Consider the following 25352-nt stretch of genomic DNA (forward strand, 5'->3'; position numbering starts at 1 on the left):
GCTATCAAGAAAACCTTTGTATTTCCAAAATGGGCACAAGATAAGGTGTTGAGGAGCAGTGGTTATTTGCACATCTCTGAATTCCGGGGTGCCCATACTAGCATGTGAATTACAGGGCATTTCTCAAATAGACGTCTTTTTTGTACACTCTCTTATATTTGGAAGGAAAAAATGTAGAGAAAGACAAGGGGCAATAACACTTGTTTTGCTATTCTATGTTCCCCCAAGTCTCCCGATAAAAATGATACCTCACTTGTGTGGGTAGGCCTAGCGCCCACGAAAGGAAATGCCCCAAAACACAACGGGGACACATCCCATTTTTTGACAGAAAACAGAGGTGTTTTTTGCAAAGTGCCTACCTGTAGATTTTGGCCCATAGCTCAGCCAGCACCTAGGGAAACCTACCCAACCTGTGCATTTTTGAAAACTAGAGACCTAGGGGAATTCAAGAAGGGGTGACTTGTGGGGCTCTGACCAGGTTCTGTTACCCAGAATCCTTTGCAAACCTCAACATTTGGCTAAAAAAACACATTTTCCTAACATTTCGGTGACAGAAAGTTCTGGAATCTGAGAGGAGCCACAAATTTCCTTCCACCCAGTGTTCCCCCAAGTCTCCCGATACAAATGATACCTCACTTGTGTGGGTAGGCCTAGCGCCCACGAAAGGAAATGGCCCAAAACACAACGTGGACACATCAATTTTATTTTTACAGAAAACAGAGGTGTTTTTTGCAAAGTGCCTACCTGTAGATTTTGGCCCCTAGCTCAGATGGCACCTAGGGAAACCTACCAAACCTGTGCATTTTTTAAAACTAGAGACCTAGGGGAATCCAAGATGGGTTGACTTGTGGGGCTCTGACCAGGTTCTGTTACCCAGAATCCTTTGCAAACCTTAAAATTTGGCTAAAAAAACAAATTTTACTCACATTTCGGTGACAGAAAGTTCTGGAATCTGAGAGGAGCCACAAATTTCCTTCCACCCAGCGTTCCCCCAAGTCTCCCGATAAAAATGGTACCTCACTTGTGTGGGTAGGCCTAGCGCCCACGAAAGGAAATGGCCCAAAACACAACGTGGACTCATCCCATTTTTTTTAACCGAAAACAGAGGTGTTTTTTGCAAAGTGCCTACCTGTAGATTTTGGCCCCTAGCTCAGCCGGCACCTAGGGAAACCTACCAAACCTGTGCATTTTTTAAAACTAGAGACCTAGGGGAATCCAAGATGGCGTGACTTGTGGGGCTCTGACCAGGTTCTGTTACCCAGAATCCTTTGGAAACCTCAAAATTTGGCTAAAAAAAACACATTTTCCTCACATTTCGGTGACAGAAAGTTCTGGAATCTGAGAGGAGCCACAAATTTCCTTCCACCCAGCGTTACCCCAAGTCTCCCAATAAAAATGGTACCTCACTTGTGTGGGTAGGCCTAGCACCCACGAAAGGAAATGGCCCAAAACACAACGTCGACACATCCCAATTTTTTTTACAGAAAACAGAGGTGTTTTTTGCAAAGTGCCTACCTGTAGATTTTGGCCCCTAGCTCAGCCGGCACCTAGGGAAACCTACCCAACCTGTGCATTTTTTAAAACTAGAGACCTAGGGGAACCCAGGAAGGGGTGACTTGTGGAGCTCTGACCAGGTTCTGTTACCCAGAATCCTTTGCAAACCTCAAAATTTGGCTAAAAAAAACACATTTTCCTCACATTTCGGTGACAGAAAGTTCTGGAATCTGAGAGGAGACACAAATTTCCTTCCACCCAGCGTTCCCCCAAGTCTCCCGATAAAAATGGTACCTCACTTGTGTGGGTAGGCCTAGCGCCCACGAAAGGAAATGGACCAAAACACAACATGGACACATCACATTTTTTCACAGAAAACAGAGGTGTTTTTTTAAAAGTGCCTACTCTGGATTTTGGCCTCTAGCTGGGGCCAGAAATGGCCTAAAATAAATTTGCCCCCCCACACCCTACAAGGGAGCGACCCTTGCCTACGGGGTCGCTCCCCTTGCATGACGACGCAAAAAAAAAGATCCTCAGTGCCTAGTGGTTTTTGCCCCCTTTGGGGGCAGATTCACCTAAAATCGGCCGATTTGGCCCCAAGGGGGGCAGAAATGGTCTAAATACGATTTGCCCCTCCAGGGGAGCGACCCTTGCCTAAGGGGTCGCTCCCCATCTCTAAATAAACAAACAAACAAAAAAAAACCAAAAAAAAACATTTAGCCCTGGCACCTAGAGGTTTCTGCCCCCGGGGGCAGATCCCCTAATAGGAATAGGCCGATCTGCCCGAAATGGCCTAAAATAAATTTTCTCCCCCCCCTCCGGGGAGCGACCCTTGCCTACGGGGTCGCTCCCCTTGCGTGACGGCACAAAAAAAAAGATCCCTGTTGCCTAGTGGTTTCTGCCCCCCTTGGGGGCAGATTGACCTAAAATCGGCCGATCTGCCCCCAGAACGGGCAAAAATGGCCTAAATACAACTTGCCCCTCCAGGGGAGAAACCCCTTGCCTAAGGGGTCACTCCCCATCTCTAAAAAAAAAAAAAAAAAAAAAAAAGACATTTTCCCTGGCGCCTAGAGGTTTCTGCCCCCGGGGGCAGATTGGCTTAATACCAATAGGCCGATATGCCCCCGGGGGGGCAGAAATGGCCTAAAATAAATTTGCCCCCCAAACCCCCTAGGGAGCGACCCTTGCCTACGGGGTCGCTTCCCTTGCGTGACGGCGCAAAAAAAAAGATCCCTGGTGCGGGGCATATGGACCAACCTTCCCCCAAAGGGGGCAGAAATGGCCTAAATACAATTTGCCCCTCCAGGGGAGCGACCCTTGCCTTAGGGGTCGCTCCCCATCTCAAAAAACAAACAAACAAAAAAGAAAAACACACAAAACAAAATTAGCCCTGGCGCCTAGAGGTTTCTGCCCCCAGATCGGCCTCATAACAATAGGCCGATCTGCCCCCGGGGAGGCAGAAATGGCCTAAAATATATGTGCCCCCACCCTCCCCAAGGGAGCGACCCTTGCCTACGGGGTCGCTCCCCTTGCCTGACGGCGCAAAAAAAAAGATCCCTGGTGCCTAGTGGTTTGCAGATTGACCTAAAATCGGCCGATCTGCCGCCAAGCGGGCAGAAATGGCCTAAAATAAATTTGCCCCCCCCAGGGGAACGACCCTTGCCTAAGGGGTTGCTCCCCTTGCGTGAAATTCACGAACAGAAAAAAAACTCCCTGGTGTCTAGTGGTTTCTGCTCCCCTTGGGGGCAGATTGGCCTCATAAAAATAGCGCAATCTGCCCCCGAGGGGGGCAGAAATGTCCTAAATATAATTTGCTCCCTATCGGAGCGACCCTTGCCTAAGGGGTCGCTCCCCACACCTAAAAAAAAAATAAAAAAAATTTATCCCTGGTGCCTACAGGTTTCTGCCCCCGGGGGCGGCAGAAAAGGCCTTAAAAAAAAAAAAGCCCCCCCGGGAGCGACCCTTGCCCAAGGGGTCGCTCCCTTATGTAAATTTCATTTATAAAAAAAGATATCCCTGGTGTCTAGTGGGCGTTTTGATAGCCGGATGGCTTGCAATCTGGCTGCCAAAACGAAGAGAGAGACTTCAAAGGGAAGGGAATGTATTTCCTTCCCTTTGAAGCCTCTCTCAGCCTCCCCCGCGTGATCGGAAGAGAAATGCAAGGCATTTCTCTTCCAATCGCGCTGGAAGCGATGGGGGAGGCTCTGTGATTGTCAGCGTGCGCTCGCGCGCTGACGTCACAGGGGGGGTGGGGGGGGTCGGGGTGGAAGGGGAACGGATTTCCCTTTCAGCCCTGGCCTGGAGGGTTGGGGGGGGCGGCCGTCGGGGGAGCGCTAGCGCTCCCCCCGAGGGCCGGTGGCAGGACGTAATGGTTACGTCCATGGAGCCACACGGGCGCTGCCATGGACGTAACCATTATGTCCATGGCGGCAAAGGGGTTAAAGCTTTAATCTGTTTCAGTATTCTTAAGGCTCCATTCTCTGCCCTGGTTCGCTGTTTTTAGAGCCAAGATGTCATTGGATATAAGTGCAAGTCTCATTTCATTCATTCATAAGTGGTACATGTGATATGGATATTTATGGTTGTTTCATTGTCAATGAACCTACTGATGGGATAGAGAAGTGTGAACAGCGAGAAGGAAGGAAGAGGTTTATGCTTTCAATAACCATTTCAAAGAGCAGTGATTTTTTCTCTATAGCATTTATAGTCACAAAGTGTATGGAACTGTAAAAAGAATATTCAACGCATTTGAAATATTAATACAGGTAAAGTCACTAGTGCACCAGCTCTTGTCTTCATGATTATAATCTGAGGCACATTGAAATATAGTGATTTTTCCAGAATATACCTTCTTGGCAGACTTTATGGCTTTTTAAAAATCTGCCCGCACAATCTGAACAGCATTTAAAAATAAAAATCGCAATAGCTTAGCTGAAATTAAAGATCTTTTGGAACCTAAAGCCTGGAGAATTAAATATGCATACATTGAACAGCATTGTTGCATAGTGCTCTAAACAAGTGTCGTCTTGGTGTTCATATTAAGAGTTAAAAACATGCAGACGTGAATGTAGCTGTGGGTGTAGAACAACATTTTCAGAGTGTGGGAAAAGATAAGATGGTCTTTTGATGTGCCTCAAGTGAGCAGGGAGGCTATTCAAGAGCCAGGATGTCTCTGCCAAAACGGCTTTCACCCTCGTTCGTTCTGCTCACTCAGAGGATCTTGGAGGAACATAAGGTACATTTTTATTACCCACAAAAACAGGGAACCTTAGTGTGAAGGCATGACGCGATATACAAAGCGGTTTTAAGCAGATTCAGTCAGTGGAAGTCAAGAAGTGACTACAGTGCTGGTGTGATCTGAGTCCATCATTTCACAGGGAAAAGTGAAGTGGTTGCCATATTATGAAACAACATTGTTGATAAGGTGGAAAGCCTAGCTATGCACTTTTACCATATTCTAGCTTTGGTAGAACAAGTTCTATCTCAACTTGCGACAATGAAGTAAGCACCTTTTTCGATTTTTCACTTTTTACAAATACTCATTCAAGATCTTCCAGTTGTGAGTATCAGGCAATAATTAAGTTAAGAATTTGCGAAAAATCAAGGTTTTCCCTTTTTTTGACCTGAACTTTAGGATTCTCCTATTAATTTATGCCAGACATCTAGAGGACAAATTGAACTTAGGGTTCCCACCAGTAGTGTATGTTTTTTAAGTGATTCATATTAGGAAAGTTGTAACAGGCTGAATTTTTAATGGATTCTAGGCAATCGTATAGATGTGTCCTTTTCATTCTTGGATCCTAATCTGAACACCACTTTGGTATCTTTAGTATACTTTTAATACTTATAACCCAAATGTCAAATCTAGTGAGTTGGGGGGGGGGGGGGCGGGCGAGACATATCAATAATAAAGAATGATGGTGAGAAATTTTTCCCAAAACCTTGAAGGACCCCTGAGTTAATTCGTCTGAGACAAAGATAAAAATGAGGACATTGACCATTCCAGTGAGGAGGAGAATAAAAAGGATCTGACAATGCCCTGTATTGTGTCATGAAGGCCAGAGGAAGGGGCTTTTCCCTGCAAAATGTTACGATCAGCTGTGCGGGAAGCTGATCATAGATCCCAGAGGATCGAGGAGGCTCAATATTTTGCCTATACAAACCCCATATTTACATGATTCATAAAAGTTGTGATGGAAGTTTAGTACATGGGGCTGGTCGAGGGCTTGTCTGGCATTGGGCCTGTAGGTCGTGCGTCTCTAACTGATTGATGATTAGAACTGTGAAGAGCCTAAATCGGTAAGATGCTGGAACTAGCCTGTACTTGGCCAGATCATCTGAGTTGGATTGAAGCTTCTGAAGCGGTTTTACTATTGCTGTTTTCAGTGTGTTTTTAACAATGCCCAAGGGCATGGAGAGTTAAAGGTCTGCATTCAGTCTGGCAGCAGGTGGGCAGAGATCCTTGAAATTATGGGCTGAGCCACTGTTCAGCCCATAATTTCAAGGGTAATGGGTGATGCTGATGGCATACTCTACTGTATCATCATCTAAAATGATCCATTTTGAAAAGGGAAACTGATGTCAAGTTAAGATAGACAAGGAGTGTGCTTGTGATAACTGATTCATCGATGGCTTTATTTATAGGTTCATTCAATACCTTTCTTAATTAACTAGAATTTATCTTAACATAAGCAATCATATGCATTGCAATGACCTACTATTTAATTAGGTTATGATTTGTTTCATCAGAGGTTTACAATTCATTAATAGTCTGCATAACTCTTTTTGTAGAATAAATGTCAATTTCAGTCAGTTGGGGTAGTGCCTCTCCCATTCCTTGTGAGTTAAAGTCACCTAATAACAACGGTAGTGAATGAAAGGAAGTGTAACGTTCCAGTAATTACTAACCTACGTTTTTGCCAGATCTCTTTTTTTAAATCTAGATACTATGGTCTGTTTAGAAAACCCTTAATTTGTCTTTTTTTCTTAATTTTGATTTACAGTGTGTTAGAGGTATGTGTTTTTCCAGGCATCTGGTATCTGCCGTATTCAAGTGGCCAAAAGCTGCAGAGCTCGACGTGTGTACAGGGGGCTAAAATACAGGGCAGCGTGGTCAGAGCCACAAGCATTTATTATGTTTTAAAAGCACCTGCTGCCGTGTTCCCTTGCTTCCAGCAAATTTCAGGTAACAATTAAAATGTCAAGATAACTCCGGTGATTAGTGGACCTAATGGAGAGAGAGAGATGAGTTTTATGTAGTGGAAGTTTCAACTTGTCGTGAGGTATCACAGAGGGTTAATGGGCCTGCTGCAAAGAACGTGTAACATGCTGATCACAAAGTGCATGTAATGTAAATAGGTCAGTAGGTAACTGCTTTTGTCAGAGAGATCCTTTAGTTACTTGCATTTTATAAGTTAAAATCTTAACATAGAATAGTGAGCTAGAAACCGTCACCAAAGAGCTGTGTGGAAACTGCAAGGTCTAGTTTAGAGCATTAAGATTTTTAACCCAGTTGTTCATTATCCTAATGTTGCAAAAAGGGTTCATTTGGGTAGAAAACAATTTTTATTAGTAAAAGGGCTGGCTTTAGCGCTGATGTTACCCGGTGCGACAATGCTTGTTGGCACCCCCCACTACCACTCTCATTACTATCTTTTAACAGTGCCCTCAAGTCTCCATAACCACTCTCTCTCAGATTAATTTAATTAGTTTTATAACACCACTCTTATTAGTGTAACATGTCTGAGCACTTTACATCATAAACACATTTCGAAGAGGCAAATCAAGCATATGTGAATAAATCAGTGCATAGGAAATGTTACACACGATAGAGGACTACAAGGTGTAGGAGTCACCTTAGCCATACTGGTAGGCAATATAGTTTAAGAGTGTTTGATCTGGAGAAGCACAAACTCAGAATTTTAAAAGTAAACTTTAAATCACCCCCAATGAGTATGTCTGCGTTCATAGTGGCCACCACTGGCCCCACTGCTTTCTCAAGAAAGGCCTCCTGATGGTCATTCGGGGAGTGTATAGTCGCAATCATGAAGGTATAACCCCTTACCTCCTTTCGCAGGGATAGGAGCCTGCCAGGCAGCTCCAATTGTGTCTGTAATACCTTCCTGGGAAATGTGAGGCGGTCAGTATTGCTACTCCTGCCCTCTTCCCGGTTCCAGAAGAAAAGCACCGACGTTGAAACCAGCAAGGCTATAGATGTTTCCAACCTGTCCAGCGATGTGTTTCCTAAAGCAAGCTGATGTCGCACTTGGAATTTCTAAGAAAGGAAAGAAGTGCTATTCTCTTTGCCAGTGCATTGAGGCCCCATATATTAAGGCTTAGTATCATAATCAGTGCCCAGTTTGGCTCTAAGCTAGACGGGCAGAAAGTAAGCTCTGCAGATCCCTGTACGTGGCTTGTTAAATGACAATGAATGGAGTGTGCATATCAAGGTGGGGACTGTCGAGCAAGAGGGAAGGGAAGAGAACATATAACAATAATACTGGGGAGTTCCCCTCTGGGGAACATAACAATCAAAGGGTTGAGGGTTCAGGTCACTAGCGGGATTCATATCCAACAACAGTTGTGGGAAAGGAGGGGGAGTTCTTCTGATATTGAAGTCTGTTAAAGGGGGCGAGGCAGCATCATGATGCCCTTAGTGCCAGTGGTGAGTTGCTGCTCACCCTACAAACGACGGCCCCCTGTAAGGCCTACATCTGAAGGATTACATCCATTTTAGTCATTTTTGGAATCTGATGCGTTGCCCTGTTGCTGTAGTTGGCGCACATCTCTCCTTACAGCTTACCATGTTGATAGGATTGTTGAAGTGCTTCTTGGTAGGGTGAGAGGAGCAGCGAGTCCCTAAAGGCTGTCCTGTGGCAGACTTTGGTTAAGACTGATATGTCCACCTACACAACACACTAAACAACACACCACATACTCACAATACCCATTGCCATTCCAACACCACACAACAGGTACATGCTGAAAACACATTGCCATACATCCATGACACAACACATGCCCTCTATTGACACTGCACCAACACACGACACAACCACAAAAACCTACACAATCAGCAACACAAACACATTCACACATTCACAACTACACACATTACGACAACCACCACTGTGGGAAACTGCCCCTTTATTGCAGTAACCCCCCCCCCCACACACACACACACTTTTTGCTTGGCTTCTGGATGCAACTTGGACTGGAGCGCACTGGGATCTTGCTAACCAGGTTCCCAGTGCCAGTGTTCTTTCCCTAAAATTGCAAAGGTAATTGGCAACACTTTTAGCTGCCACTATATGCCCCTAGTAAACGGTACTTAGGTCCCCAGGGCATGAGGTACTAAGGGTAGGCCCCTGAGGGCAGCAGCACTGATTGTACCACCCTCCAGGGCCATGCACCCAGATGCACTCAGCACTGCCGTAGCAAACTGAGTGTCCTGGTGCAATCCTAAAATGCAAACTCGACATCGCACACTGCCTGTCTTCTCACAGTGACACACTTACTTTTTCACTTCACTTGCAAACCATCACAGCTTTTGCATATCTGCCCTTTAGAAGGACATTTACCTTCATGTGGAAACGACGACCTGCATCGGAAACACAACTTTTTTTTCCATGGAGACGTCACCTTGTGTCTTTCAGCTTTGCGTTTCTGCTTGTTTTTCATGTTTGTGACTGACTCACTTTGGGTACCTCTGGCCACCATGTCAGCAGCTTATCAATTGACACACTCTTAAATTCTGGCAGCCATGAGAATTTTCTCCATACTAAGAGTTTCTCTCAGCATTCGTCTTCTGAATGAATCTGACAGACATCCGTCAATAACTCAGACGTATTGGTTTTTCATCATTAAATTAATTGACTCTGCAGTGTTTTATGAGTATGCCTATATCCAGTTTTTCAACAAATACATCTATGGTTTCACCAACTCTTTGTCATTCTTGACTGAAAATATATCTTTCATAATCTATATTCGGCATTGGATTGAATTTGAGATTCAAGGCTTCTTTAATTTAACAGTGCGTAACTTCATCTACTCAGTGCATTTTCTTTATGACTTCTTTTAGGCCATCCCCACCAAGGTTTTTGAGGTATTTGATCATGTTTTTGTTATCTGTCTCTTCTACTGCAACATCAATTATCAAATGTCTCTATCCAGGCAGCTCATCTATCGCCAATATTTTGCTTTTTGGCATTATCGAAGATGGTGGTGGATTCATGAAGGAGTCAGCATTATACCTTTTCACATGATTGGCTGACACTGCGACTGGAGCTCTCTCTGACTCCATCAACCCTAAATCAGGATCTATTTGATTCATACCTTCCGCATGGCTCTGTGATGTGCTCACCTTAGGGTCATCTTTTATGCCTGTAGGAAAAGTGGCCTCTTTCTTTGTCTCCATTGGCAGGATGGCCTTTTACTGGGCCTCTCATTGCCGCAGGTAGTGCCGCTCCATAAGCACAACCACAGGCCCTTTTCTTGGGGCCCCTTTCAGCAGCAGTATGATGATTCTCTTTAATTGATTCTGGTAAGTAGATGACCATTCCTTGTATATGACTTGCTGCTTTTTCAAGCTCACTTTTGACACCTTGCTGATCTCTGTCTCGTAGTGCTTCTATCACAGCATTATTGTGTAATTTGCTGTTGCTTTTTGTTGCCCTCTCAAAACCAGGTTTTATCCACCTTCAGCAGTAGCACTTTCTATATTGTATAGCTTTATATTGCATAATAGCACTGTACCTTTCTGTATGGCCTTACTTGAAGTTTCTTGACCAACGATGCATAGACTTCTGAGTGAAGCTTTCTTTATCTTCAAACATTTAACACCAGTTGGAGTTGCGCTTTGACTCCACATACCCCAAACGTCTATCTTTGGCACTTTGACTAGAAGCTAGAACAGAATTATAAATCACTCTGTCCAGCACTACCAGAGTCTTGAGTGACACTGTTTCATAACTGGAAACCACTGGAGATTTCTGCGAATGTGGATAATTACAAGCTCACAGTATCTTGAGCCAGTAACAAGGGTCAGGTTTAGGCTTTTACTAAAGATATATTAACAAGAGTCTTCTTTTAGGGTTGTCAGGCTGTCCTAGGTCAAAAGCATTATCATAGTTTAGCTAAGATAGGGCTCATGCCATTTCTGCAATGATAGAATGTTCTATCACATTCTAAGGAAGGATTGTTCTTAGAAGTTTGATCTGTCAGAACAGAAGCTAATAACTTTGCATATTTGTGACTTGAAAGAAGGTTTTGAATCTGTGTAGATATCCAAGTTACAGATGGCCTTTAAAGAAAGTGGAGAAGGACCCTGTGCCTCAGGTCAATTTGAGGAGCTTCAGTTTTTTTCTGATGAGTTGCCTGTGCCAAGGATCTCTCTTTTTTGATAGGTTTTTGTTTTTAATTATTGGATGTCATCCACTGATGTGCAAAATGAGAATTCCAGCAAGAATACCATGGATGGAGGGGAGAAGAGGAGGTTGCATGTGATGATGACTTAAACAACAACTGTGTTATCTACGTCTATATAAAACTGTGCTCCCATAGTAGGCAGGAAAGAGACCAATGGTAACATGGAAATATTGCACAGTAATGAAGAGGGGCTGATCTCTGAGGAATGCCACAGCTGATCTTTCTCGCTATGGACTTGAATCGTGAAAGAAAAGAGGTTTGTAAATAGTCACTTTGAAAGAGATGTAACCACTTAAGGGTCAAATCATTTTTTCCAATATTCTTAGTCTGGTAGGAAGAAGGGAGTGGTCAATAGTGTTGAAAGCTGACAAGTGATGTCCATGATTAACTAGCCTCTGAAGACTGTCTAACAGCAGTGACTGCCATCTGAGTTTTGTGTCTGAAGCATGCTTGAAAAAGCTTCAAGTAGATGAAAGACTACAACTGCTTGTAATGGAATTTATCATCCATCCACCCTTCCTTCTGTACACAGGGCTGGACTGAGAACCCAAAGATGCTCTGGCAAATTATTCTCATACCAGCTCCATAGGGTACATAGCGAGTGAGCCTGACCACTACATTAGGGCTTGTGGGGGTGAGGGCCCCCCCCCAAAGAAACTTTGGAAAAAAATGGCAAAAATGGTGCATTTTGCAACACATTTTTCATTATATATTCAATTGTTTTAGTTTTTAAGACATATTAAATGATGACCTTACAGTTCACAGGATACAGCAATCTTTATTGGGGCTTTGCAATGATTCCCTTACCATCACCCTGAAACAGTGGCTCTCATCTCTCCATAGCCCCTCTCCCACGTGTATTTCATTTGTCTTATAGCACCTCTCCTACAATGTTTTACAAGTGTTAGAGCACTGTAAATTACACACACATACAGAGACTAAGGATCATACTTGTGTAAATCAGTGTATAGAAATTGTTATAGAAGACAAAGGAGACTAGAAGGTGCAGGATTTATATGTGATCCGTACTAGTAGGCATTTTTAAAGAAGATTTAGTCTGGGGACGCATAAACTAAGGATTCAGAAAGTAACAGTGATTAGGGTTGACTTTACTAATAACAATTTATTTCCACCCAAACTCACCCTTTTTAGCAACATTAGGATAACCATAGACTGGGAAAAAACAGAACTTTCTAAACTAAACCATGCAGTTTGCAGGCAGCTCTTTGATGGCAGTTCGCAGATCACTTTACTGGATTATGGTTGTAATTTATGAACTGCACAGTAACAAAAGGCTCTGCAGTACAAAAATAGTATCCCACTGAGTTATGGGCATAAAATACTGTTCTGTAATCTGCATAGTACACGCTCTTTGTAGCAGACATATTAACCCTTACATGACTCAAAACTGCTGCTAGACAAAACTCCATCTCTCTCCAGCAGGCACTTTAATCACCAGTGTTATCTTGGCACTTTTATTGTTGCCTGAAACTGTTGGATATACAAGGAACTCTGGACTGCTTTTAAAACTGCTGCACTGCTACAAAACCTGTCTTCCAGTAACAAACGTGGCCTCTACCCTCCCAGCCCGATGGGGAAGCACCTGATGTCAGGTATGGCCAGTCCAGCCATGTCTATACCTATTCCAATCCATCTGTTCATCTTTCTCTTCATCAATCCATCCATCTTACGATCCTACCATTTATCCAGGCTACTTTCCATCACTCATGCACATCCTAATTTTCCTTTGCACTCGCTTGTTCCATGTGTCCCTCCACCTCACAGCTCCTTCATACTATTCTCTCAAAAAGGTATTCATAAGCTGCTGTTTGGAGACAAGAGTCCTTGGCCAAAGTCAAAGGAGCCATAAATAATACAAAGATTCTATGCTACAGACAGCTACTCCCACCTCTCTGCTCAACCTGTAAAAGTGGTGTCGGTGGCTGCTTGCAGTTCCCTCCAGGTGACCATGAGGCAGTCAAAGACCTTTATCTAAATTGAGTTATATCCTTTGCAATTCCCATGCATACGGCAGGGTGAAGCTTAGCAGCGAGGTTGAAAATATAAGGCATACTAGTAGTATGGGATAAATTCAGATCTTCTGAGTATTTCCTTTAAGAAATATGATGGTGCTATATGAAATGAGGTTTGTTACCATGGTATGAACACTTGAAAGGATAGGAAGAATTGTGATAGTGTTGCTAGACTTCATGACACCAGGGAAAGTTATCCTTCTGCCTAGAAAACACCTTCTATATGCTATGCTTCCCACTGCGTCCCTGAGGCACAGTATATTGAAAGGCACAATTCAGAAATGTATCTGGAATCTTAAATGGGTCTGAATGGCCACAGGCATGCCCAGCCTCCTGAAGGCTAAATGAGGCTTAGCATTCCCAAACATGAAGACATTTTATTGGGCAACACATTTTATGGACCACAACAAGGGTGCATATTGCAACCAATGGTCATATCATGAAGATTGCTTTTTTGTTCCTCTGAGAGTGCGTGATCTGATAGGGCTCCCTTTGTTACAATGTAGCTTAAGTTAAATAAGCATCCTATGCTCCATGTTCTGTGACAGACTCACCTACTAATACCTTTAACATATTTATTTCTAAAAGCCTTCAGCTCCCAGATTCCACTATCTTATTACAATCAGGATCTTGTAGTACCTAGAGGACGGGAGGGATGTTGAAGCAGGAAAACTCTTTCCGGGGAGCCCTCGTTGATAAATAAAAAAAACGTGGGATTTCATGAATGGAATGTAGTGTTCTGATTTTAAGGTGCATTGGTGCATGCTGCATCAATGGTCCTGGGCTATAGAAAGAACGAGAATAGATCCCTAGGCTGTGGCATACGTGGGAGGTTTGGATTAAACTAAGTGGCAAAAAATATAAAGGCGACCTGCACGTAAGCCTCTTCACAGATGCCACTAGAACTTGTGTTGGTAAAAAAAAATTGTAAGGCTCAAAAAAGTTTTGTGAAAGTGGGAATCATTTCATCATGTGATAAGGTTAAGGAATCACCAAAGAACCTACATTACTTTATGTACGACACAGGTGACAAATGGCTCCTCCAAAAATGATGGCTCTTTTTGGCTTCTTACTAATGGAGCTCTTGACCCATAGGTTTTCAGAAATGATGTGTGAGAAGCTAATAGTTATATGTATTTTGGCAGAAAGGTGTGAAAGTGACAAAGGTGCAACAGACTGAAATAAGATAATTATTGCACCTGGCACTTTCAAGAAACCACCTATTTATGCAACTGTCCAACAGGAGAGCATTAGAAAAGTGGAATAGACGACTGGCGACCTTGTGAAACGTCCCGAAGAGTCATCTGTTGTCAGTAAATGCTTGAATTTGAGGAATGGTCATTGCCAGAATGTAGAACTGAGAAGAACTGTTTTTGGCTGACACAGCTGCAACTCACTCCGATACTGGTGTAGCAACCCTTTGTTTCCCTTGTATATGTTTTCCTCGTCATATATAACGGTCCATTATATTCTTAATTTATGCTTCACTTCTAGGAGATTTATACTCATGCTGCCAAGCCTTGTCGGAGACATTGCCTGTCCTTGTCATACTGGAAAGTAGCAGCGGCGTTTTCGTGTGGCTGAATTCTAATGTACTGAAACATTTTCGTTCTACTGTTATATTATTGTTTATGATGTTACTTCTCCATGCCTAAAAAAATCATTACAATAAAATAGGAAAACAGAAGATTGTGGTCAAGTGGCTCAGCTGCACCTGATAGAAGGCAGCACATTCTCTCTTTTTTTCAAAGGTCCTGGGGAAAGTGGATTTTTCTTTACTAATGTCCACCAGGCCCCAGATCCCACTACTTCCTCTTTCACTTATTTCCCTGGAAAATGAATGAGAAACATGCTTCAGTATTGGCTTTTCAGTGGTTTATTTTCTTTTGGACAGGATGCCTATTTTCGCTGTGGCTCACCTTCCATCAGATGGTAACATGGCTTGGGGCAAAGGGATTCATAATATGCAGTTCAAGCTAAATATTCCAGAGTATCATGTTGACTTGACCATTTGAGCAAAGACTAAACATTCAAGCCAGTGTGAAAGCCTAAGGTGCAATATGTTGCTCGTTGTGCCCTGGGAAATCACTCGGGTTTCTATGACATATTTCATACCCAATGTCCTTTTGGTTGTGCAAAGTTTGTACTCTATTAATTTGGACCAATATCTGAAAAGCTGCTCTGCCCATGCCTAGCACTTTCATTGAGTGCTAAGCGACTGTACACCATATACCAGAGACACTGCATCATATATCTGTGTTACGGCATCATGTGCCAGGGAGACTGCTGTCATATGCCGGGATTACCACGATAATATGCAGTGGTAAAGCCTGACAATTGGCCAATATAATGTCAACACAGACCACTGTAGACCAGCATTTGCAACCATCATATGACAGAGGTGAAGTCATCTTGTTCTAGATGTGCAGGCTATGAGCACAGAGATCATATGCCTGTTGCCTACCAGTATAAACCAGGGGTTCAGCCGTGATTTGATGACGGCTCAGCAGTGATCATATTCTAAGAGAGTAGCCATCACATACTAAGGCCCTGATTTAGTAACATTTTGCCTTGGGGTTGCACCAATTTTGTGGCACAGCAACAGCGTAAGATTCATTTGGTATTTACCAAGCCATACAAATCCACATTTGCGTGGCTTTTCATGGGATTTTCTCCAAATAGCAAAGCAGCGCATTGTGCTTTACATGAGTAGAGCATTGGAGTTCCCATGCATCCACCCATGTATTTTGACGCTAATCAATATTTACTAATGTCAGTAAACAAGGATTTGTGTCAAAATGGTGTGCCTCCCCGAGGACAATGTGACCAGGAGAAATATCTCTACTTCTGATTACTTTCTCTTTGAATTTAAGGTGCATTCTGCAGCACACATAAAAATAGGAATAGACCTCTAAGAATAGTTTTGTGCAAGAAGATATCTCTTCCTGCAAAAAAAACTTTTCTGACCACAATGCAGGCACTCTTGCTTCATGGCGCAAGGGTGCCTGCATTGGTGCCAGGCACTCAGAAGTGTGCAAGTTACAAGAGAGCAGAAATGCTCCACATTGGAGTAGTTATGGCACATTACAGCTCTCTCCCTTTAATACAAAGCAGCAAAAATACTTCTCTTGCTGCATTGCGTTGTGTCAAAGTTTATTAACTCTGGGATTAAGAGTACAAGCTTGACAAGAAGCAGCAATCATATGCAAGACAATATGTTTGCATGTCATCTGCCCATATTACCAACAAGAAGTGATGTCACAAAGGTTGAGGAGACTGCAAGACCCTTAAGCATGCCTCACTTGGATGAAGAAGAGGCACATAGAACCAGAGAAAGAAACTAGGATCTTGGTTGATGTAGGAGCATACATAGCACTTTATGATGTGACACTGGGTGGTAAAAAAAGAGAGCTTTCTGCTCACTGTCCATACTGCATCAGTCACTAGGAAGTGGATGATGAGCTGGTAAAGGTATGTTGCACAGTGATCAGAATTACGAGTTCTGTGTTAATTATCACACCCTTGAAGTTTTCCCCTGATAAACTGGGCGGGTCAAATTTGTCAAAATGGGTATGTTAGGAATGTTGCATGTTATGCCTCATTTCCTTTGTGAAACCTCATAAAAGGAGGGTATTTACAATAATTTACAATACATGTTTAATTGCTTGCCCCTGGTAATGGTGTTTACCGCATGTGGTAAATACCCTATTGTAGCGTGACCAATTTGTAATAAAGGTACTAGTCTGCATGTATGATCCATAAATCTCGGTGGCCGCCACCATCATGGCAAGATACATCAAAGGTGTATTAGCTGTGATCTCTAGTGATGACTAATTGATGTTCAAGCTGATAAGGCCAATGATGCCACCTGCAGAGTTTTGAGAAATTCTGACAAGATTTAGTGTAGGATGACATGTTATCTCAAGGCTGTGCTTCATCTCTCCACAGTACTATATCCCCAAATCTTTCTTGCATTTCTTAAAGCGTGGACATGTAAGTTCCCTGTGGATTTTAGCGTGGACACCTACTTTGCGTTAATGATATGCAAGGTAGGCGTTCCTGTCTAAACAATAGACTCCGAGGCATGTGCGCCGTATTTACACTCCCGGGCAAAAATCATGCCCGGGAGTGGGCGGGTCAAAAAAAATGATGTCCAGCCGCTTTTGCGTCGTTTTTTAGCGCCTGGTCAGGGCAGGCGTTAAGGGACCTGTGGGCTCGGAAGGAGCCCAGAGGTGCCCTCCCATGCCCCCAGGGACCCCCCCTGTCACCCTTGCCCACCCCAGGAGGACGCCTAAGGATGGAGGGACCCATCCCAGGGAACGTAAGGTAAGTTCAGGTAAGTAATTTTTTATTTTGTTTTTGTGGCATAGGGGGGCCTGATTTGTGCCCCCCTACATGCCACTATGCCCAATGACCATGCCCAGGGGACAGAAGTCCCCTGGGCATGGCCATTGGGCAAGGGGGCATGACTCCTGTCTTTGCTAAGACAGGAGTCATTTCAATGGGGGTTGGAAGTCGAAAAAAATTGCGCAAATCGGGTTGAGGCGATAATTTTGCCTCAGCCTGACTTGCCCCATTTTTTGGCGCCCAAGCTCCATATTCCCCTACGCCGGCGCTGCCTGGTGTACGTCATTTTTTTTTACGCACACCAGGCAGCGCCGCCGGCTAACGCCGGCTAACGTCATTGAATAAATACGGTGCCCGCATGGCGCTTCGGAATGGCGTTAGCCGGCGTTAGATTTTTTGACGCATAACTGCGTTGGCGCAGTTGTGCGTCGAAAAGTATAAATATGGCCCTTAATTTCTACTAGTCTATTTGACATTTCAAAAGCGATCTAAGAAAAGATGAGTTTGACATTTCAAAAGAGATCTATAAAAAGATGAGTTTTTGGTTAAATATCTCAGATCCACCCATACCTTTTTTCCTGCAAGATTTACCATCTTCAGCTTCATATTTATGATTGTCACTCTTTTTTCTAATTGAACTTGCATTTTGCTTCCTTACATTAATTTTTGATATTGTAAAAATCTGCATGGATTTCATTATTTGGTGAGTTTACCCACGAACCCCAAGGCCCACATTTATACTTTTTTTAGCGCCGCATTTGCATCATTTTTGTACGCAAAAGTAGCGCAAACTTACAAAATACATTTGTATTTTGTAAGTTTGCACCGCTTTTGCCTTAAAAAGCGGTGCAAATGCGGCGCTAAAAAAGTATAAGTATGGGCCCAAATGTTTTTCAGTGTTTCTTGTGTTTTTCCTTACAAACCACCACTGATTTTGTTTACTTGATGATCACAGTGATTACAGGCTCCAGAGAACATCAAGTTCTCCGAACTGAGTCAGAGAGGTAGAACTAGTTCTTCTAGTAACCTCTAAAACGTCTTCACATTAGTTTTTCACAAACTTCTTTTTCTTGGGGAAGGTTGGGGGTGTCTCATTCTTCATTCAAATTCTGTACTTCTCTCACGGTCAGCTGTGCACAAAATATCATTCTGTTCCTCAGTCAGATCGAAAAACCTTCACGCTAGGCAGACAGATCGTCTGGGGAGCTGAGAAAATTAACAACCCACTTAGGTGATTTCTACTAAAATTAGTATTCGAGCCTGTAGGCTCCATCAATTTTCACAGAACATGAACTCTGACAAGCACGATGAAAATGTTTCCATTCTGCAATTTGCCTGAACATTTTATCATTATGGGGAAATATGAGAGACACAAAAAAGGGAAAAAAGTGACATGGCTGCAAAATTTTGAGAACGTCGTCTGAATCACTTGTTCCATTGTTAGGCTCATGAAAATGGTCTGACTAGGGTGTTATTTATGTTCAAGCCATTATAAGTTTTCAGACAATGGCCTAATTGGTTGATTTCGAAAAGCCATTGTGCTAAGTACACGCCAGTTGAAATCACAAAGACAAGAAAGGAATTATGAGGACCATTCAAACTAGTTAACAAGAAACTGCGTGTTTTATAGTTTTATTAGACTGGTATTAAGAAGCTGCACCATTCTGCTTGCGTTTTGGATCTAGGCTTTTTCCCGCTCTGTCATTTTAACAAGACAACCTGCCTCGCCAGGCAGCCTCCCCAAGATCAGAACAATAATAACATCAAGCTTTGGTTTTGATTAAAAAAACAGTGTCTGTTACGCCCCGTGACAAAGATAGTAGCTAGCTCTGTGTCATTTACTGTCTAGTCATGTCAGCCTCTGAATGGCAAACAGATCATGTAGGTAAAGCTCAGAATAGTACACTTCGCTTGATATCTATACTGCATTGTGACAATCGTGTGAGCAGTGCATCACTCATGCAAATAAGTTTGAGGGCTTTCGAATATTCTCAACCAAACTTCAAATACGCGGTCCTTAATATCTGACACTTGACAAAATTATTTATCCGGGGGTTCTTTCTTTGGGTGGCAAGTTAGTGCCAAGAAACCCTCGTGTAGAAATATTAAAAACAAATAACAAATAAATAATTAATTTATGCCTGAGAAGATGATGAGTTTGCCGGCTGGCAGTTACCTTGGTTTGTCAATGTGAGTGATGCCTTCTGCCACTTGATTTCTCTTTTAGGGTTCTCGCTATGCATGTTCTTTGGTAGTGATTTACTATGCTGGGCAGATAATATTTTGATTCAGGTTGTGGGTGCAATCCCAGACTAGGCACTCTACTCAGTTTGCATTCAATGTGTTACTCATCTAGGTATGTCTGGTCATCCATCTGTTGCACATGAGAACAGCCGTTGAAGGCCATTGTGGTGGACGCTTTTTATTTATAATTTGTCTTTGGGTCTATATTGACTTTTTTTGGCTGTTAATTTATGTGTCTTTTTAGGTCTCTGCTGCGGATGGCTTTAGCTGTCTATTATTGAAAAACCTATTGTGGCCAATAACAATATTTTCTCTGGGCTTTCGGTCAGCCAGGTGCCTATCATTTGTTTGCTTTCTTATCAGTTTCAATTGCATGCTTCCAAATCAATGAATTTCCTTCCACTTCTTGCGTTTGCATCTTCGCTGGAGGTAGCTTCTTTGCCATTCTTTCAATTGGATAACTTGTATTCTTCTACTGCTTATATTAAGAGATCCTCTTTTTATTTTTGCCTTCATCATTCCATGGGACATGGGAGTGCATGTGGTATTTGTTCATTTTCCTTCTCCCCTGTGTGTTGCTTCCCCCTTCACACACCGACCCCAGTGCTATCGATGCTACTCTCACATCCTCCAGCTCATCTATTGCTTCCCCCATCATTCCCTGTCCTTCATTTTTTAATATACCCTCCTTCGCTGCTCCAACAACGTTTCCTCCTTCCTTTCTCACCACCGCCATCCCTCATTGTTTTCTTGATTCTCCACAGAGCTCCTTCACACATTGCTCACCAAACTCCAACTAATCCAATTTTTTAATTGTTCAGCTATTTTTTTCACTCTTTTGGGGGGTCCCAACAGCTTAAATTTTCTACATGGCTGCTCCTTTTTGAAAATCTGCCTTTGTGTACATTTTATTTATTTTATTTAATTCAAAGCTACCCACTAATATATTATTTTTTTAATTTACAGCTATCCAATAATTTACAGATACCCACGCCATCTTGAAATGGTAAAGTATTAAAAATAACAAAATAGTAGCTTTTCCTTCACTTATGTATTCCTCTGTGGTGATAGATGCCCATGCATGTTATCAAATCAGGACCACTATAGTGTCTTGAGGTATATATTTACATGCATGATCCTACCTGCTTGCTTATACATCATTGTACCTTTTTCCTGATGCTGCTCAGCATTAGCAATAAACATTTTCATTTATTTTTGTCATGCTGAAGAGCATCGGCAAAAAACATTGGTAATCTAATAGGTCTGTGTTTGCAAAGCCAAAGGGCAAGGCTAATTACTTTGCCAATACTTGTTATTATATTCGTGGTGGATGGAGAGTTTTCAGTAACCATCAATCTTTGGCCGTTGCTTGCTTGCTATCACAATGGTAAATCGCCTTTTATGTTTCATATGTTTAATATGTAGGTGACCATATTGTTGGGGTAACCAGTTTCTTCTTAGTTGCAATTTTTACAAAGTGTGATGTTGCTGTAGTTGCTCTTATTAATGATGAAAATGATTATCATGATGATTTTATTAGTCACCGAGGCGCTGCTTTTTCTTCTCTTCTGTGCAGAGGTTATGCTGCTTGACAGCAATATGTTAGGCAAATAGAGGGTCTGGAGGTGAATTATGCATTTGGACAGCAATAAAGGAAGTTATATGATACTAATCCATAGGTCTGGACGTGTTTTCCCAGCTAAAGTTCATTACACATCATTTTGCACAAACCAGTGAAACACACTAAGAGTCACAGAGGATGATTAAGAGTTTGCCAGACAGGGTACTCTGTTGCAAATGTGACAGAGTGCCCTGTTCACCAAACTGATGGTCTGTCCACCATATTTAGGGTTGGGAGGACTGTCAGCTTTCTTTGCTGTAGCCCTCATTGGCTCTCTCAATGGACAGCTTTCTCCAATGGCCCAATAGAGTAGGGGGCACCGAAGGAAAGGCATTACATCTATGTACTTCGAACCAGTCATAAAAACATGAGGTAGTATCCAATCACAGACAGGAAACAAAACAGGAAACACTACTGACCCCACCCATGACCAATGGCTATAACTAAGTCATCTTACCTCAGCACTTCCTGTTTTGTTTCCTGTCTGTGACGGGATACGGGAGACGTAGAGGTGACTGCTGGGCTTTTGCCTCCATCAGGACTGCTGTTGCATGGTGGTCCCCTCTGCTGCAGGGCTTTGGGGGAATTCTGTGACCTACCCGGGAGTGGCAGGTGTCGGGATGTGATTATGACCTCACTTTACCCATTTGGTGCAGGTGAGTATTGCTGTGCAGGCCGCCGAGATGTCAGTAGGGTTGAGTATTCTCAGTGGCCAGGTATGTCTCAGGAGTCCTGCTGTGCTATTCATGTCGTTGTCAGGACTTTGATTGCATGCTGTGCTCATCGATGCCTGAAGGCGGTTGCACATACAGGTAACCAAAAGCACTGCTGGTTGGAGGTGATTTTCAGCTGTCAAGTGTGTGGTTACTGTCCTGTTCCACTGTGCATGTCGGAGTCAGGGCTTGGGGAACATGTGACGGCTGGACTCACCGTTTTGAGGCTGAGGTGCATTCCAGACTCCCACAAACACTTGGAGACTCTTTGCATGTAGCTCATACATATTGGTGTGGAAACAGGCTTGAAACATTGCGAGCAGGATCATTCCAAACCACAATTCATTTTCACATTTCTGTGGTGATTGGCAGCATAATTTTAGTAGTAGCTGTCAGTCAAGCGTGCATTTCAAGTTCAATGCTATTAAGCTGCATTTTTAAAAGTGCTTGTAGGAAGTTGGCTCTGTATATACTATTTCAAAGTAAGAAATAGTGTGCACAGAGTCCAAGGGTTCCTCTTAGAGGTAAGATAGTGGCAAAAGTAGATAATTCTAATGCTCTATTTTGTGGTAGTGTGGTCGAGCAGTAGGCTTATCAGAGGGTAGTGTTAAGCATATGTTGTACACACACAGGCAATAAATGAGGAACACACACTCAAAGACTTACTCCAGGCCAATAGGTTTTTATATTGAAAAATATATTTTCTTAGTTTATTTTAAGAACCACAGGTTCAAGATTTACAGTTAACACTTTAAATGTAAGGTACTTTACTTAGATACTTTAGGAACTTTGAATGAAAACAATATCATGTACAGTTTTTGTAAAAATGGCAATAAGCTATTTTCAAAGTGGACACAGTGCAAAAATCAACAGTTTCTGGGGGAGGTAAGTAAAGGTTAGATTAGGAGGTAAGTAAAACACTTACAAGTCTCAGTCCTGGGGAAGAAATCTTAAGGGAAAAAGAGCGCTCACGAAGTCTCCCTCCTAAGTAGTAAAATTGACACATAAAAGGCACGGTGCTCCAGGTCTAGGAGGATCTTCCCTTTCCCCCAAACGTGTGTCAACAAAGACACAGACAAATCAATACAGAGACCAAGGCACACGTGAATCACAAACATTAAGTCAGTACATATAAGTCTGAAAATAGCACATCTATGACAATGTTAGATAAGATACATATGAAGATAAGATTTCACTGGAGTCCTTAGGATGGAATGTTCATCTTTAATATAACAAAAAAACAACCAACACGTGTTTCGTCTTGGGAGGGAATGCTCCCTGTGACTTCCTCAGGGCTGCAAAGAATATCAAATACATAAAAAAACATAAATATATTCACAGTACATAGCATGACAGTACAAAACAATACATATAAAACACTCAAGTGCAGACAAAAAACAGAAAAGGCCCATAGTTTGAAAACCGACCCACTTGTATCATTTACAAAATAATTAAATTATAACTTCCATGTATTATAGTCATTACCAAATAAATTTCAAAGTATAAACATCCAATTTGGAGAAGAGAATGAGAGACCAGGACACTATACCAGTGGGGAAAAAGACTAGAAAATTATCAAAGTGAAACCCAATTCAGGTGAAGGGAGCCACGGACTGAACCAGTAAAACCACCACAGAGAAATGTCGAAACTGACCCACCGAGCCCAATAGTTATAATGTGCTAGCTGTAGGGATCTCTATATAAAAACAACATACCACAAAGAATATAGCACATGACACCATAATGTCAAAGGTCTCATGAACAGAGGAACCATCTGATGTATCAAAAACAGACTGTGGAGAGATGATTGTATATCAGTACCCAAAATGGAAAGTGAAAAATCGAGAATATACATAACACACAACGTGTGAATCACCACCATCAAGTGAAAGCACCTACCAGCGGATGGCTTTAAGTAAATCATTCCATTACAAGTATACGGTGCGAAGTGTACCACCAATGTTGTAGTTGATAACAAAAGGTTATTAGAAGATTAACTTATTGCCACCAAAGCACAAACAAAAGGTAACCATGTTTGCGCACTCAGCGCATATGTCTAAACCCCGCAGCTCACCTCTTTCTTTCAAAGGTGATGGAAACTTATTGCGAAGCCTCATGACAAAAGGCTCCGATTGTCTCTCAGGGCAGTGGCTGGGATCCCATTCACCAGTAGGTGGTGGAAGTGTCTACTCTGGATTCTCCAACTCACCTGTTGGGCCCTTTTTCCAGTTGAAGGCTATGAAGGCCTCCTCATCTGAGGAGTCATCCCCAATGGCTACACTGGTCACCCCTGGGATTTTGCTAGGGGGTTTGTTTTTGGGACAAGAAGTGTACTTGGTGTGGTGCCCTGTCTGTCTACAATTTTGGCACCATGCCTTAGTGGCATCCCAGTTCTTACCCTGGTACCCACCTTTGTTTTGGGTTGTGTCTTGGGGCCCACCCACCTGCTCTGGTTTTTGGGGTCCTACAGAGGACACTTTTTCTTTGTTTCTAGTGTCACCCACTTTCTCCTGGGGAGGCTTGGTAACCCCTATCTTTTGGTCACCCCCAGTGGACGTTTTGGTTACCCTAGTCTTGACCCAGTGGTCTGCCTTCTTTCCCAATTCTTGGGGAAAAATTGGCCCTAGGTCTACTAGATACTGATGCAACTTTTCATTGAAGCAGTTACTTAAAATGTGTTCTTTCATAAACAAATTATAAACTCCAACATAGTCATACACTTCATTTCCAGTTACCCAACCATCCAGTGTTTTCACTGAGTAGTCTACAAAATCATACCAGGTCTGGCTCGAGGATTTTTGAGCCCCCCCTGAACTTAATCCTGTACTCCTCAGTGGAGAATCCAAAGCACTCAATCAGAGTAGCCTTCATGAGGTCATAGGATTCTGCATCTTTACCAGAGAGTGTGAGGAGTCTATCCCTACACTTTCCAGTGAACATTTCCCAAAGGAGAGCTCCCCAGTGAGATCTGTTTACTTTTCTGGTTGCACAAGCCCTCTCAAAAGCTGTGAACCATTTGGTGATGTCATCACCATCTTCATATTTGGTTACAATCCCTTTGGGGATATTTAGGATGTTAGTATTCTCTCTGACCCTATTTAAGTTGCTGCCTCCATTGATGGGAGCTAAACCCATCTCTTTTATTTCTCTTTCTATGGCTAGGAGCTGTTTCTCCAAAGCCAATCTTTTGGCCATCCTGGCTAACAGGAAGTCATCTTCATTGAGGCTGCCCTCAATGTTTTCAGACTTACTGGACTTCCCTATGGAAGAACCAGTCTCTCTGACTAGGATTTGAGGAGTCAGTGTTTGAGGGACCCTGTTCTCCCTATTTAGGACAGGAGGGGGGAAGTCGTCCTCCTGTTCACTAATTTCCCATCTAAAGGATTATCCTCAGAGGGGTGGTCCCTTTTAAACTCTGCCAAAATGTCCTGGAGCTGTACTTTGATAGGGTTGGACCCAGTTTTTATCTTTTTT

Source organism: Pleurodeles waltl, chromosome 3_1, assembly GCF_031143425.1.
Source record: "Pleurodeles waltl isolate 20211129_DDA chromosome 3_1, aPleWal1.hap1.20221129, whole genome shotgun sequence".
NCBI classification, from domain to species: domain Eukaryota; kingdom Metazoa; phylum Chordata; class Amphibia; order Caudata; family Salamandridae; genus Pleurodeles; species Pleurodeles waltl.